General features: G+C 37.8%; 1 pseudogene; it reads left to right on the top strand.

Moving 5' to 3' along the window:
- The first annotated feature begins 5504 nt into the window (after positions 1 to 5504).
- LOC145462262 (uncharacterized) lies at positions 5505 to 14158 on the top strand (annotated as a pseudogene).
- The last annotated feature ends 1938 nt before the right edge of the window (positions 14159 to 16096 follow it).

Genomic DNA, 16096 nt, shown 5'->3' with positions numbered 1-16096 from the left:
AGCAGAACAGACGATGATTTTCCGCGACCGGATCAACGGTGGTTTAAAAACATACAACTGAACGTGGGAAAAAGGAGCGTCAAGGGAAAAGAAAGCGATCTAATTTCACGCTATAAATGACAGCAGAACAGACTTCTATTGTTTGCTGGTAAATAAAACTTTAATAAACAACTAACATTATATTGTAAGCATGTTTTCAAACAAAAGGTCAAGCAGTCAGAGAGTGTCAAGTGATACACTTCAGTCAGTGATTGCATCCGGAATGTAATTTCCAGCCAGAACTGATTTGTAAAACCACAATGTAAGCTATTTGAACACCAAAAAAAATTTTCCAGCTAGCTAGCTCTCGATAAGCTAAATTCTCAGCAAGATTCTGTTTATTGCTAAGATTCCCAGCCAGCTCAACTTTAGTCTGCAGAGCGGATATTTTGCGGAGCGGATCCGACGGGTACTCCTGTCTACCATGAAAATATGAGCGAAATCAAATTTTCGACCCTTGCCGCGAAATTAAGAATTTGTTTGATTTTTACAGGCAGGCACTCTTAACATTCAAAATCATCAAAAGATAAACAATATCTTCCTTTGACATTCATTGGCTGTAAATGTATTTTCATTTTTGTCGAAATAAAATTCGTTGTCACGAAACGAGAATCATTTACACTTTTGGACAATCCTTTTTCAACAAAAGATTTTCAATAACACAATTTGCACGAGCACTCACAATCAATTGCATTATTATACAACCATATCCATGAAGGTGACAATCGTAAGCGCGGGGAGAGAAACATTACAGCCATAATAATATTTATTTTTGGAAGAGGGAATATCAAATTTGCTGAACAATTTATCCCTCAATTGCCTCACTTTTGAGGCATCGTGGCAAATATGTTTGCATGAAACGATACCATTGTCCACATTTAGGCCCTCGTTATCCTTTCGCTGTGTTCAAATGGGATTCTATTTCTTCGTGGCATTTGTGGGGAAATCTAACTGTCACATTACATGTATCACATGTATACTGTAGTGCGCCCTCTGAGTTGTACGCAAAAGGTTCGTAAGAGGCTGAATTTATATCTGCAAGGGGGGGAGTGTGAAAATACGATTTAAAAAAGGTACATACGGTCCCTAGTTCTATAATCAAATATTCGAGGAAAATTGGGCGCGATATCTCTGTTCTAAAAAATTACGCTAATGAGCTATTGTTTTCTCTTAACGTTAGGTGAAAACACGGCAATGTCTCTCTCAACTTACTAAAGATTGTCACCTTCACGGATAAGATTGTATAATGCAATTGATTGTGAGTGCTCGTGCAAATTGTGTTATTGGAAGTCTTTTGTTGAAAAAGGATTGTCCAAAAGTATAAATGATTCTCGTTTCGTGACAACGAATTTTATTCCGACAAAAATGAAAATACATTTACAGCCAATGAATGTCAAAGGAAGATATTGTTTATATCTTTTGATGATTTTGAATGTTAATACCTATGCAAATGTTATTCTTGAACGTTCCTTACGCGTAAATGAATGTCATATTGGTGATTATGAGAATATATTAGCCATAATGAAACAAACTTGAACACAAATGAATGGATATTTTCTGTAAATGAACAGCAAAAGGTGTAAATTGTTTTGCCGTTAAATGAAATTTGTCAAAAATAAAATAAAATAAAACAAAATAAAATAAAATAAAATAAAAACTGAGATGACATTGGGTTTTTAATTGTCACCATTAGTGGCTGAGAAATTACAATAACCCAATCTCATTAAACAAAACGTTAACAAATTATTAAGAGTGACACTGACTAACGGTAGGATATTGCGAAAGAACGAACCGATATAAGGAAATTGATACAAACCGGGAGCTATAATCGGGGACGGAGACCGTAAGTCTCGGGATTCGCGCGCAACTATGATATGGGACAATTTTTCTATTTTTAGGACAAATTGCGCCATCCTGACGTCATATATCCGCGCGGATTCACGCACATGTCGGGGGCTCTCGCGTGGATGTTGTCACGTTGCGTGATCTAATGGTGAGAGTTGAGAGATTCTCTTGCGTATTTTTCACGGCGATGGCAGGGAATAAGGCAGGGAATACGAACTGGGGCGCTTATATGTAGTTTTATGCTCTGAGCTAACGGAAAAGGTGGGTTTTTCAGGGTAGAAAACAAGACTTCAATCTCGCGCTGAGAATGAATAATAAGATCTGCTCACGCTAGTTGCAAGCTTACGCGTATGTTTTTGCGTTTGTTCTGACTTAAGAATATAGCAAGAAAACTCTCTACTCTGGTATCGAGTTAATTTGTGAGTTTCTCAGACAATGGTTAATCATAACCAAAACCTGTTTTGACGGTTTCTTATTGTTTCTGCTTGTTTGGTGAGTTTGCAAAAGATTTTGCCGGAAAGGAAAGTCTGACGCGTACAATTTGCTCATTTGCATAGTGCAGCTCGTGCACTTTCAAGTCCGAGTCGGTGTTTTCAATTGTCAACAAATCTTGACAAAGATTTCTTTCGTTATATTTTGTGCTGAGATGCTGCAACAAATTTCACGAACGCAAAAAAGGCTACTAACATTATGTGTGTTTCTTCAAAATAAGCATAGTGAAGTTTTACATTGCGAAAATGAAAATAGACAAGGAGTTTTGATAACTCGATCAACAAAATCGAAATCGTTATTCGAAGCGGATTAAAGAAAGCGTCGTCGTAACTTTGCTGATTATTTCTGCTTTATTCGCATATTTTCAGCTTAGCTTTTACTATGTTCTCAAACATTTATCAATCTTAAACATATTTAAAAACTACAGAGTTATTGTTTGAGTTCGATGTTCGCTTTCACACGAAAGTGCGGCGGAATTACAATTTGTCATGTTTACTGACTGTGCAAAACACGCATCGGCGGGCGCTCTCATTCATCGACAACAGAGAATTTACTGGACTTTTACCCGAATAAAACTGAGCAGTATCTACGGACGTAAAGTTATTGGGCCTTGATGAAACATCAAGCGTTGCTTATAATTCAAGCGAAACTCAAACTAGCAATTATTTTGTTTAGTTTTCGGTCGCGTAGACTGGCAAATTCCTCGCAAGCGTGTGGCAAGAGGAGCTAGGAAACTATGAAGTCCTGAAGCTCTGCTATATCGTAATATATCCAGCTAGTTTTTTGCTGTGTAATGGAAAAGCTGTTAATCTTCAACATATGTGAAATGTATAGTGGAGTAATGTACAGTTCATGCAAAAGAAGCATCCATCGGAACACAACTTGGTCAGCGATATATATAAGCTTACAGCGGAACATACCTAAATTCGACACTGTCTTACTTCACTCAAACTGGAGCAGCTTACGACGAAAATACCTAAGCAAAATTCCAACAGACGTAAACACGTTCAGTTGTGGGCCAAAAACATGAAAAATTTCGGGAATTTCGGACGCCATTTCCCCCGCGCGACATCCGCAAAAATCCTCGCAGCATGTACGCGCGTGTGCCGCAGGTGATGGCGCAATTTGTTCTAAAAATAGAATTATTGTCCCATATCATGGGGACAACCCCAATACTTGAAATGGCGCGCGCTTACGGTCTCCGTCCCCGATTATGGCTCCTGTACAAACACATTTCACAGATCTTGACGGGTTTACATTTTTGCGGTAGATGAATGGCCGTTGTCAAGGCTGTGAAAGAGTTTTCGCATATAAAACCTAGACTGGCATCTCGAAGAACAAGAGTTACCCTTTCAATAATACCAGTTAACAAAACAAAGAAAACGCAATGATCGATTTCTTTGGCTATAGCCCGCGAACAGGCTCCCGGCGAGGACGGAAAAAAATTTCAGCAAGCGCGAAACAGAAGAATTCGGAGAGTGAAGCGATCGGGGCGGGGACAGGGAGCTCACCGGGAGCCTGTTCGCAGGCTACTTTGGCTATAACAAAGTTCGAGTTCTCAGCATATTTCCCAAACTCGATACTTTTTAACCACTGCTACTATTTTACTAAACCTACATATTTACTAAAGAACGTCAGGTAGTTTGTTTAAAAACGGTACAAAATATTTGATCGGCGTAATCATTCCGAAAGGCGCAGGCAGTTCCGAAATTAAATTCTAGCTTACTATTGTGTGATCTCGCCTACCTTTCCTATATTTTGCTCTCAGAAAAAGCATTGTGCTTTGTTTTTTTTTTGGAGGCATGCGTCAAGGGTTTTCTCCATAAAATAACCCACAAAAAATATCTAATTGTTCGCGTAACATACGAAGGTAAACTTAAACAACCCTCTAAGCATCGCGAGGAAAAGATCTGTATGACCAAATATTAGACATATTAGTACAGCGGGAGTCACAGTTTTTTTGCCGATTTATGTCTTTGCTTGCGTTGTTGTCCGTTTGCAGTGCATAAGCCAACGGTTTTGAAACTGGTTTTAAAATACAAGCGACACACGAAGGTACATGTTTTCGGGCGCAAACAAGTGGACAACCGCGAGATTGCAGTACGTGACCCGTATTGTGCAGCCGCCGCTTTAATTAAATTTTGGCGGGAAAATTGTCAAATGCTTCTTCGTCCTTCTTCGTAAACGTGGCTCATGTTGCGTTGTTCAATGATGTACTATTCTCATTATCGTAAGTTGTCATTTCGCAAAAACTTGGTTGAGGAAATCTAGTTTGTCCTCTTTTTCCTAACATGCGATCATACCTTGCCTCCCCGGTGATCACAGCCTGAAGGCAGGTTATTTATTTTAGTATTAAAACAGCTTGAAACCGGCTCTATGTCTACCTGAGAAATAACAATAACTAAACATTTGTTGCCGGGGTAACAATCTCTTTAATCACAGCATTAAGAATTTTTAAAGAACGACACTGTTACTGTTACTTCGAATGTTAATTTGATTGTGACAAACGCAGAATATCAGGAAAGAAAGAACTGTTATGAGGAAATAGATGTAAGCGCCTTTTGAAGATCGTGTCGGCTTTTGAATTCTTACAAAGCAGTGGTCATTGCCAAGCCTATGAAAGAGTGTTTGGCTCATCCACTGCGAGAGCAAAGATGGAAACGTCAACAACCAATAGAAACCCCACACAGTTTAATAAGTAGAACACATTTTACCATTTGAATGCAGCTGAATAATAATTAGAAATGTCATCAACGCACCAATGGAGACTGGGACGAGCTGACGCCAAGGATGGACGCACGTTTTTAAGTTCGCTCGCTCGAGAGGCAAAATGCTTGAAAATGTAGGGGATAGTTGAATATGACAAGAAATAGAAGAAGAAAACGCAAGAAGTTAAGCAGTTCCTCAAGTTTAGAAGGCTCTTCAACACTGCAAGACGAAGTTTCAGGCCCGCAAATGGCGTCCGAAGACAGCATCGACGAGGCGCCATCACTGGCCGATGTGTGGAAAGTTCTCACGGAAATCAAATCAAACACAGAGAAGCTAGTAAATGACGTGACTTGTTGAAGGTAACTTACAAAGAGCTGCAAGAAAATTTAGCTTCCACAAAGGTCCAAGTAGATATTTTGATGGAAGAAAACAAGAGCTTAAAATCCAAAGTAAAATCACTTGAAGATGACCTGTCGAAGTCCAAAGCACATTCGAAAGAAATAGAACAAAGAGTGGACGATGTTGAAGGAAGACATGACGATTTAGAACAGTACACTCGAAAGTTTAATCTAGTGATACATGGGGTCGCTGAACGCGAAGAAGAAGATAATGCGGAGAATGTAATTGAATTGGGAAAACTTTTGAATGTGAATTTAACACGAGGCGACATTGACATTGTTCATAGATTAAACACAAAATCTAAGACCGAACCTCGTCCAATTATCGTCCGTTTTGCAAGTTACAACGCCAAGAACAAGTTATATAAAGCTAGATCGTATCTTAGAAATGTGACCTCACATGGCTTAGGACCGGGCAAGATTTACATCAATGAGAATTTAACATCATGGAGGACTGAGCTCTTTAAAGAGGTAAGAAAAGTTAGAAAAAAATATCATAACGGCAAAGCGTGGACTGTAGACGGGAAAATTTTCTTCAAACCGGAACTCACTTCCAAAGCTCAAAGGATTGACTCCTTCGAAGATCTAAAGGCTTTATAAATCTAAAATGATGAACTATAAACAAATTTTTAGCTTTGTTAATTTTGCATACTTAAATACGTCAAGTTGTCGACCTCTCTAGTAAGCACCTAGGATTTCGAGGCTCAGATAGCCGGTTAGTTTGTTAATTCCCAGAAGTGAGAAGACGTTGTTGTTTAGTTGTGCCAACTTTCTTTGTTGAGCTACTAGGTACATTATTCTGTTTTTTTTTGCTAATTAATTCTTTAACTTTAATTTGTCTTGTACTTTTTTTACCTTAATTAAGCAGTGTTTTGTTAGCTTTATGTCTTTTTTCGTCTCTTTTTACGTAAAGATTTTCAGTCTTTGGGTCATGCATTTCTTTAACAATATAGGTTATGCAATCAACCTTTTCACACAGCAATGGCATGCAAATTAAAAATTCTCTCGCTAAATGTGCGAGGTATAAGAAATCCAAACAAAAGGAGAGCAATGTTTTGTTATTTAAAACAGCAAAAAGCTTCTATCTTTTGTTTACAGGAGACGTATTCGCAACCGGATGATGAGAAAATATGGTCGACAGAATGGGGTGGAAAAATTCTTTTTTGCCACGGAACTGCGCATTCTAAGGGCGTATGCATTCTATTGAATCCAAATTCATCTATTAACTTCGACGTCGTTCAATCGGATCATCAAGGCAGAATTTTGATTTCAAAACTTAAAATCTTCGAGGAAACATTTTTCATTGTAAATATCTATGCACCAACTGATTATCGAGAACAAAACGAATTTATAAAGAATTTAAGTGAATTTCTCGTGAGAAAAACAGACACCCCTAGGTTAATTATCGCGGGTGATTGGAACTGTACACTTTCTAAAGCAGATAAAAGTGGGGGTGTAGTTTGGAAATCCACAAACTATAGAGACGCGGTTAGCAATCTTATGAACGAATTGAACCTTCTAGATATCTATCGAAAATTGTATCCAAACACAAAATCCTTTACCTACGAATCTAAAACTATAAACTTGAAATCGAGAATAGATTTCATTCTTGTTTCCCGCTCGATCTCCATTGAAGTCCAAACTGCTGAGATTCGAATGTCAATTGCACCGGATCATAAAGCTACCTTTTTAAAAATTAGCATTAGAAATGAGTTCAACAGAGGTCCGGGCACCTGGAAATTCAACAATTCTCTTCTAGAAGACGATGATTTTAAAGAACGTATTGCATTCTTTTATCCCCAAATACACGAGAAATACGTCTATGTTAAAGATAAGCAATTATTGTGGGAATTAATCAAAATGGAATTACGAATGAAAATAATTAAATATTCTAAAGAAAAAAGATTAGAACTTAGGAAAAGGGAATCAACAATTCAAAAAGAACTACAAGACCTCGACTATAAAATTTGTAATACGGATTTTGAAATTTTAGATCGAAACATCTTTGTGGAGTATGAAGCCGCCAAAGAAGAATTGAAAAAGATATATGAACAGAAAGGAAAAGAGGCTATCTTTAGATCAAAAGTAAAATGGTTGGAACAGGGCGAAAAACCCACAAAATATTTTTTTAACTTGGAGAAGACGAATTATGAAAAAAAGCTTATACGCGAGGTGAAATTAGAGAATGGCGATAGAGTATCAGAACCAAAACAGATCGAGAAAGAATTGGAGAAATTTTATAGTAATATGTACACATCCAAAAATCTAAAAAGTGAATCTCAAGGTGAAAACAAGAGTTTCGAGTCCTTTGTTGAAGGTATTGAAATCCCTCAACTGAATGTTGATGAGCAAGATTCGCTAGAACGTGATTTTACCTTTGAAGAATTAAAAGAGGCGGTGAGCTCTTTCTCGGACAACAAAACTCCCGGTGAGGATGGATTCACTAAAGAATTTTATGAGTCTTTTTATGATCTCATTTGGCGAGATCTGCTAAATTCTTATAATGCAGCTTTTCAAGGTGGGTCTTTATCTATTTCTCAAAGGAGGGGAGTAATAACGTTAATACCAAAAGCTGATGGGGATCTGTCCGAACTTTCCAACTGGCGTCCAATATCACTGCTAAATAGTGATTATAAAATTTTGACTAAAGCTTTGGCAAAAAGAATAGAAAAATACTTACCAAAATTAATTGGTCCAGATCAAACCGGATTTGTTAAGGGAAGGTATATAGGCCAGAACATAAGACTTTTAAGCGATATAATGGAATATCTAAATGCTAAAAAGACCTCGGGACTTCTCCTTTTTATAGACTTCGAGAAGGCTTTTGATAGCCTTGAATGGGATCTTATTGCTAAAGCCTTGAATGTTATCAATTTTGGCCCAAATGTCAAAAGATGGATATCAATCTTTTATAATGGTGTACAAAGCGCAGTTATAAATGGTGGATTTTTGACCAACTATTTCAATATATCAAGAGGAGTTCGTCAAGGTTGCCAGCTAAGTCCTCTCTTATTTATCCTTGCGGTGGAACTGCTAGCAATAAAGATACGCCAAGAACCAAGCTGCAGAGGCGTTGACCTCCCAGATGACCAGGTGATCAAAATCTCACAATTTACTGATGACACCACTATAATAACGAAAAATGTTGAATCTCTCAAACCCTATATACAGATCTTGGATTGTTTTGGAATTATTTCTGGATTGAAATTAAATAAGAAGAAAACTAAAGTTATGTGGATCGGCTCCATGAAAGACAGTAATTTGAAAGTACTTGACTTTAAAACAACTAAAGAACCCATTAAAGTTCTTGGCGTCCATTTATCCTACAACAATAGTAAATGTACTGAGAAAAATTTTTATGATAAGATCAACAAAATGAAAACAAAATTAAATTTATGGCTTTCAAGAGACCTCACAATATATGGCAAGTCTTTACTGGTGAAAGCTTTAGGTATATCACAGCTAGTGTATGCAGCATCTATGTTGACCGTTCCAGAATCGGTTATTAAGGCAGTTCAAGAGAATCTGTTCGCCTTTCTATGGAAGAACAGGAAAGATAAAATAAAGAGAATGGTTATGTATCAACCAGTAGCAGAAGGAGGAATTAATTTTGTTAATTTTTACATGGTCGTTAAATCATTACGCTTGGCTTGGATTGGTAGATTACTAGGAGAGTCTGACGATAAATGGAAGGTAATCCCTAATTACTATTTTCGAAATTATGGTGGTTTATTATTTCTCCTTAAGTGTAATTATAATGTAAAACTTTTGAAAACAGGTCTGCCACTCTTTTATCGAGAACTTCTTCAATATTTTCAAGATCTCAAAAATACGGCTAACATCTTTCCAAATGGCGAACTCATTCTTTGGAGTAACAATTCAATAATTATAGATAATGCAACTCTATTTTGGAAATCGTGGTTTGAACGCGGAATTGTGACGATAAAGGATGTGCTAAATTCTAAGGGAAAGTTTCTGTCATATGAAGAGTTCAGCAACAAGTTTAACATCACCACAAATTATATGCATTACTTTCAGCTAATTTCAGCCATTCCATCTGAGTTGAAAAGGAGAGCAACTCAAACTTTTATACCTGCAGCTGATCTTTCTTCGACCTCCCCATCCATTCTTTTAAATCAAACTCTAATTAATCTGGCTGAAGCACGCTGCAAAAATTACTACCAATTGTTTAATAATCATACCCCTATTGTCCCGAGTGGTGTAAAAAAGTGGCAGAGTAAATTTCCTGAAAAACTTGGTGACTGGATTGGATGCTTTCAAGATATATATCGCCTCACTAAGGACAATAAACTTCGCCAATTTTGTTTTCGTTTCTTACATAGAACAATTGTAACGAAGAAAGAACTTAAACTATATCATTTAGCCGAGGACAATAAATGTATATATTGCTTTAACGCGGATTCAATAGAACATACGTTCATTGATTTCAAGGAGTCTGTAAAACTTTATTCACAAATTATATCATGGTTCAATCATTCTCAAAGTACTGAGATAATACTTTCAAAAGAACAAATTGCTTTTCATGACACATGTCACGTGACTGATGTGCTGTCAGACCCTTTAAAACGCAAGCTAGATCTGCTCATCATCCTGGTCAAACAATATATCTATGCTTCTAAATATCTTCAGAAAGAATTATCTCTAGATGAACTTGTAAATAAACTGATCGTTCAATGGTAACTAGAAAAATGTGCTTAAACGTAAAATCGCTTATCTAAAAAACACCACTTATGGGGTATTAAGTTGATCAATTAACAGAGTTATTACAATACAAGGTTAACGTAGTAAATCCAAAAATGCTCTCAATTAATATCAATAATGTAGTGTTAAAAAATTGTAATACATAAAAGCTAATGCATAGACCCCCGTTTTTTTTTTGTTTTTGTTTTTTTGTATTTGTATATTTTATTTTCTTTTCTTGTTCTGTGTAGTTATTTAGCTGTCACGTTTTCTTTTTCTTTTATGTATGAGAAAAGTTAATGAACATTGTAAAACTTCAACAGTGCATGTAAGTGTAATGTGCGTGTGTTTTAGGTGTATTAATAAAGTGCTTCATTTAAATAAAAAATAAAAAAAATAAAAAAATAAATCAACGCACCACTGGAAAGGCGACAATTTTGACCATCCACACCCACAACTGGTTTTAATCGCCGTTTTCACTGTAATTTAGACAATCAGTTTTCCAGAGTAAAACAGGTAGGATACGCTAAAAACTTTCCCGTTTCAAATTTTCTCCTTCAACCAAAATTCAAACTACAATCGAAAAACTGACTGCTGATTTGCATGTATTCCTTTTCTGCAGATTTTCAAACAGTACAGTGCCCATTTTCTTCACGAATATCACGGGTAGGTAGAAAGATCAAGGATTGCAATGTTACTGCGTTAATGACACCGCCGTTCACGAACTAAGTTTTAGACTCTCTATTGATGGCGAACTTGGCATGTTGCAGGCTTTTTACTATTTTTTTCTGAGAACAAGGCATATGTTTTCACAAGGAGATGCTTTTTTTTTTTTAAATGAACAATTACCGGGAGAGTGCATGCAGTTTCGGTGATAAATAGGTTGTCTGAGTTTAGCTAGGTTTTCTTTGCCTTGATATGTTACAGGCGCTTTAACTTCTCCTCCTCGGAGTTTTGGGTTCGCGAAGTGTTCGGAACTGAGAAGATCGAGTCATCTCTTGGCAACTCCTAATAATTACAAAGAGACCTATACGTAACACTTTCTGAATGTTTTTCTCGCATGCTATAATGTCCAACTGTGCAGTGGTTATCAACTCTAACATGAGGCTCTTTCCTACAATTTTAGATTGAAATTCAAAACATTCCCATTAGCAAATGAGCAGCATTTTCTGGTTAAATGTACAGAACTAGAAACGGTTTCTCATATTTTCTAAAAAGAAGACAGTCTCCAGGCCATTCACAATTTTCGAAAATGAGTTTCGTCCTCAAAAGTTTTGGTCAGATAGAAAGCCGTTGAGGACGCGCTTTTTCGGGAAACGCAGGAAGTATTTAAGTCTCAAAGTCGTTGAGCCTCACCTTGTGATTTGCAAAACTGATGAAACGCTCTCAAATGGTTATTAAACATTACAGAGTTACTTTCTTGCGACGAAATGTCTTTTCCTACAACGTGATTCGCTTATTTGGCGAATATTTTTCAGTATAGACTATTATAACACCAAGCGCTTCCAATTCTCGAGGAATTTTCAAAGAATCACGCAGAAAGTAAAAATAAAATCAGTCCCCCATTTCTCTTTTACCGCGTCTAAACGAACATATATGGAAATTTCACACCTTTTCTACCTTTGGAATTCCTTTGAAAACAATTGCCGTTACCAAGACTGTGGAACTTGATGTATTCAAGGCAAACGAGGTGGACAAAGCGAAATGGGAATGAAAAATATCAATATTGCCTTACTGGCTGCCAATAGACCATTTTAGAGTTGTCTGCTCGGTGACCTGGCCTTTGAATGGCAGCGAGGCGGGAGGTGACCTTGTTTTGATACAGACTGCACCGCTTTTGTTGTGTAAATCAAGTTGTTCTAATGCTGACTAGGTGACTTGGGTACAAATTTATCTTCTGTCTTGTTTAGGATTTCTTTACAGCATTATGGCTACGAAATCTGACTAGTCTAAATAGTTTAAAGAAAGTGCGTTTTTACTAGCAAGTCACTTAAAATAATCCGACAATATCCGGCATAGTTTGCAAGAGGAACTTCAAAGATTCTTGAGTTTCAACAATATGACCCAAAAGTATTATTAAAATGTTATAGAGTCGTCAGAAAATATTTCCGATAAATCTCCTGGAATTGACTCCCGATGTAGAGATCACAAAGTACAAAGATAGTGCATATGCATGTTTTAATTATCAACAGCCGGTAATTTACTCAACTATATAAGTATAAATTTGTTTTCTAGTTCAATCATGGACGTCAAGTTGCATCTGTGCCTTTTGCTGAGTGTTTTTGGAGCCATTAGCTGGTAGGTATCAGAATTAAAGGACTGAAGAAAGTTATAGGAAATGCGTTTCTTAAAAGGGTCCGGATGATTATCGAACGTTTTCTTTCAGATTTCACCATTATATCGCCAGATGCCACCAAATATACAAATAAATAGGATTAAAATATTCTACAGGGTAGAATAGAACAAGTATTTTGGAGGAACTCTTCAAATTTAATTTCGAGACAGGATGTCAAAATTTTGGTAAACTTTTGAATCTCCGAGTTCATATCTTTTTGCTATCAAGTTTTTTTTTACACGTACCCGGCCATGCTTATTTAATGTCATCCTTTTGCGTTTCAAACAATACTTGGGTTATATTCGAACCGATGTTTCAAAAGGTTTTGGATGCGAACAATACCACATGACTAAACTATCAAAACACTATTTACATGAAACAAACCAAGTTCTACGGTGTTTAAACAAGTTTGGCATCTTAAAAACCCTATATTGTTAATGATACTTCCAGTGTTTCAACAGATACTATCAAAATCTGTATACATTGCACTAAGCCGAGAGGGTTGGCAAGCAAATTAAGGAATTACTGGGTGTTTCCTTAATGAAGCAGCAGATTTTCACATCTACATGCAGCATTAAAATGATTAAATCATTTCGTCTTGTCTCGTTTGTTCCAGCTCCCCAGTTTGCGAGAATCTGCTGTTTGGAGTGACTGATGGTAAACTCTACGCGAGAACTCCTCCCCAATATGCCAAAGACAATTGGCTTGGATCAGCCACAGAAATAGGGACAGCGGGTTGAAATGACTTCCAATTCCTGTTCTTCCACCCAGATGGTACCTTATATGGTGTTTGGAATGACAAGTTCTACAAGGGGCCACCTCCTGAGGGCTCCTCGGCCGCAGACTGGATCGAAAAAGTCACCCAGATTGGAACAAATGGTTGGAACGCCTTCAAGTTCCTCTTCTTTGATCCTAAGGGAGTGCTGTATGGCGTTCATCGAGATAAGTTGTACAAAAGGTTCCCACCAACTTCCCGTAGTGACAACTGGATTAGATCCGCCACACTGGTGGGGTCAGGTCGATGGTCGTTCTTTCAGTTTCTCTTCTTCGACCCACGGGGAATCTTATACGGCGTCGAAAACGGCAAGTTTCACAAGAGGGCTCCTTTCAAATTTGCGAGTGACAACTGGCTACGATCAGCCACACTCATTGGCACTGGCGGCTGGAATCGTTTTCAGTTCCTTTTCTTCATGGCTGATGGTGACTTGTACGGCGTTCACAGTGGCAAGTTCTACAAACGATCAGTCCCAACCCATGGAGGTGATAAGTGGTTGGGCTCCGCGAAGATGATTGGCACAGGTGGCTGGTCTGTGTTCAAATACCTGATGTCGCCTCTGCAACAGTGCAGTCAGTAGATGGGAACACACATCGGATTAAAATATAGACTGTCAAACGTAACTGTAATGGTCACTAAATCAGTAAATGGTTTATGGGTTTCTTTCTTTGTACGAGTTAATACCAAGAAATAAAAGGGGAATGACGAACACTTTTGAGTTCTTTCCTTTATACTCGTCTTTCGAGTAAGGTTGTAATGAACACATAGATCTGGAACGTACCCAGTAGATGACCTCCCTACTAAGCACCATCCAAGTCTTGGTTGCCTCATTTCTTGCACTCCGCGCTAGCCCTCACTATAGCCACGGCCTATTCTGCAAGTTAGGAATACCAACACTCGAAATGCCAGATGAAGCATGTGACCATTATCTGAATTTAAATTAAGATTTGTCAGTTGAAGAAATTGTAGTGGGAGCAGAATTAAGACTATGCCAGAAATAATATCGTTTAAAAGGAATTAGCACTTGCAGTTTATATGACTTCAAGCAGCTCTGTCAATATCAACACTCATAAAAGCAATTGTCTGATCAAAATCCTATTTGAATTGATTATTGGGGTCCCCAAAATAATCCCGTAGGCTTTAGCCCGGCCACTTAGGCTCTTGCCCACAGCTGTTTTCCAGTGGAAGCTATTGGATACATCTTGTTATCTTGGGAGAGCGTGTTACTTAGCTTTGGAACGGCCTAAGTACTATAACCCGAGGCAAGTGGCGTTTGCTCATGAGTTTTGAAGAGGTATATTTTTGGATGCAGCAGAATTTGCTATTTCCCTTCGAAAATACCTTTTAATTATCCACAGGTATTCTTACTAAACGCTTCGCTATTACGTTATAAGATGGAGCCATTCATTATTAAAATTTCATGACAAGGTTTCAGCCGAATTAGACAGATGTAAGTAAATAGCGTCACCATATTTCGCGTTTATCAGTGTAAGCGCCATGCTCATCGCAGAACAGAATATGCAAAATTAAGACGATGACTTAAGAGGTTTGTACATTAGAGCCAAGACTCGAATAATGCTTGTCACAATTACTTCACAGAATTGTCAAATGTCACAACACCTTTAACTGTTAAGATTCGACTAGAGACTTGCCACAACTCCTTGAATTGTTTCGGCTTAGACCGAAATTTAAAAGCACACCTCATAGTTGTCAAGAATACATATCGTCCTTGGAAGCTTGAATTAACACTTTTCACCAACGCAATATATCTCACATTTTTCAATTTTAGCAGATTTAATCGTATCTCGAGCAAGAAGGCCACTTTTTCCTTGTATCTATTTGTACTGTACTATAAGGCAGAGTGGTCGGATTACAGAGCTGAATTCTACAGACTATTGTGGCGGTGGAAATTCGAAATGAGAGAGAAAGACCCACTGATTCTAAAGTGTTTCATCTGTTCATACCAACATTACTCAACCGTTCGCTCGCTTGATCACGCTTAGTTGCCGACTATATACCACTGGTTCAGCGGTATTACCTAGACTTACAAAAGGATTGTACAGTGGAACCCAACCTCAGCTCGTTCCCAGGGTCTTTTCCTTGGCTTGGGAAAAGACCCTGGGAACGAGGTTGAGTGGAACCCCGCCTTACGACCACCCCGTGAATACGGTCACGTTATTACGGCCATTTTATTCAAGCCCGAAAAAAAGCTCAGTCAGTCATTTTCTTATTTAAAGAACTCTTTAATATGGCCACCCCGTCAATACGGCCAGACTTTTGTGGCCCGTTGTTGACCGGAATAACGGGGTTCCACTGTATCTTTATCCTAGTGATTAGGAAAAACCGTTACACTGTATTTGGAGCTTAATTGTGACTAGTACAGTTATATTGGTTCGGTCCTTCGTGTCGTGTTTACTTCTGTATAGGTTGTCACACCTTGCAAATTCTGTTCGAGTTGTTATTGGTGCCAAGTCAAACTTCGGTCTTCATAAATCTAAGTCATGTTCAAAATTACGTTAATAATTCATGCAGCACAAGAGAAGATAAAAGAGCTCTACATCACTCAAGTGTAACACAAAGCAAGGTAAAACATGCAAACCCACCACCTGGAGTTAAGTGGCTTGTATTAATTTAGAGAAAAAATAATACGAACTGAAACGATTGCAGGTAAATGTGTCACACCTGTCTAAGTCTCCCTATTAAAAAACAACAAAATCTGGACTTTTGGCGAGCATAATGTGCAAAGGATAGTAAAGGACTGTTTACGAGGAGAGGGTTACCCTAGCAAGAGGGTTACCCTGC

Source organism: Orbicella franksi, chromosome 12 (genome assembly GCF_964199315.1).
Source record: "Orbicella franksi chromosome 12, jaOrbFran1.1, whole genome shotgun sequence".
In the NCBI taxonomy this organism is placed as follows: domain Eukaryota; kingdom Metazoa; phylum Cnidaria; class Anthozoa; order Scleractinia; family Merulinidae; genus Orbicella; species Orbicella franksi.
Note: the sequence above shows the minus strand (reverse complement) of the source record. Positions and strands in the feature narration are given on the sequence as shown.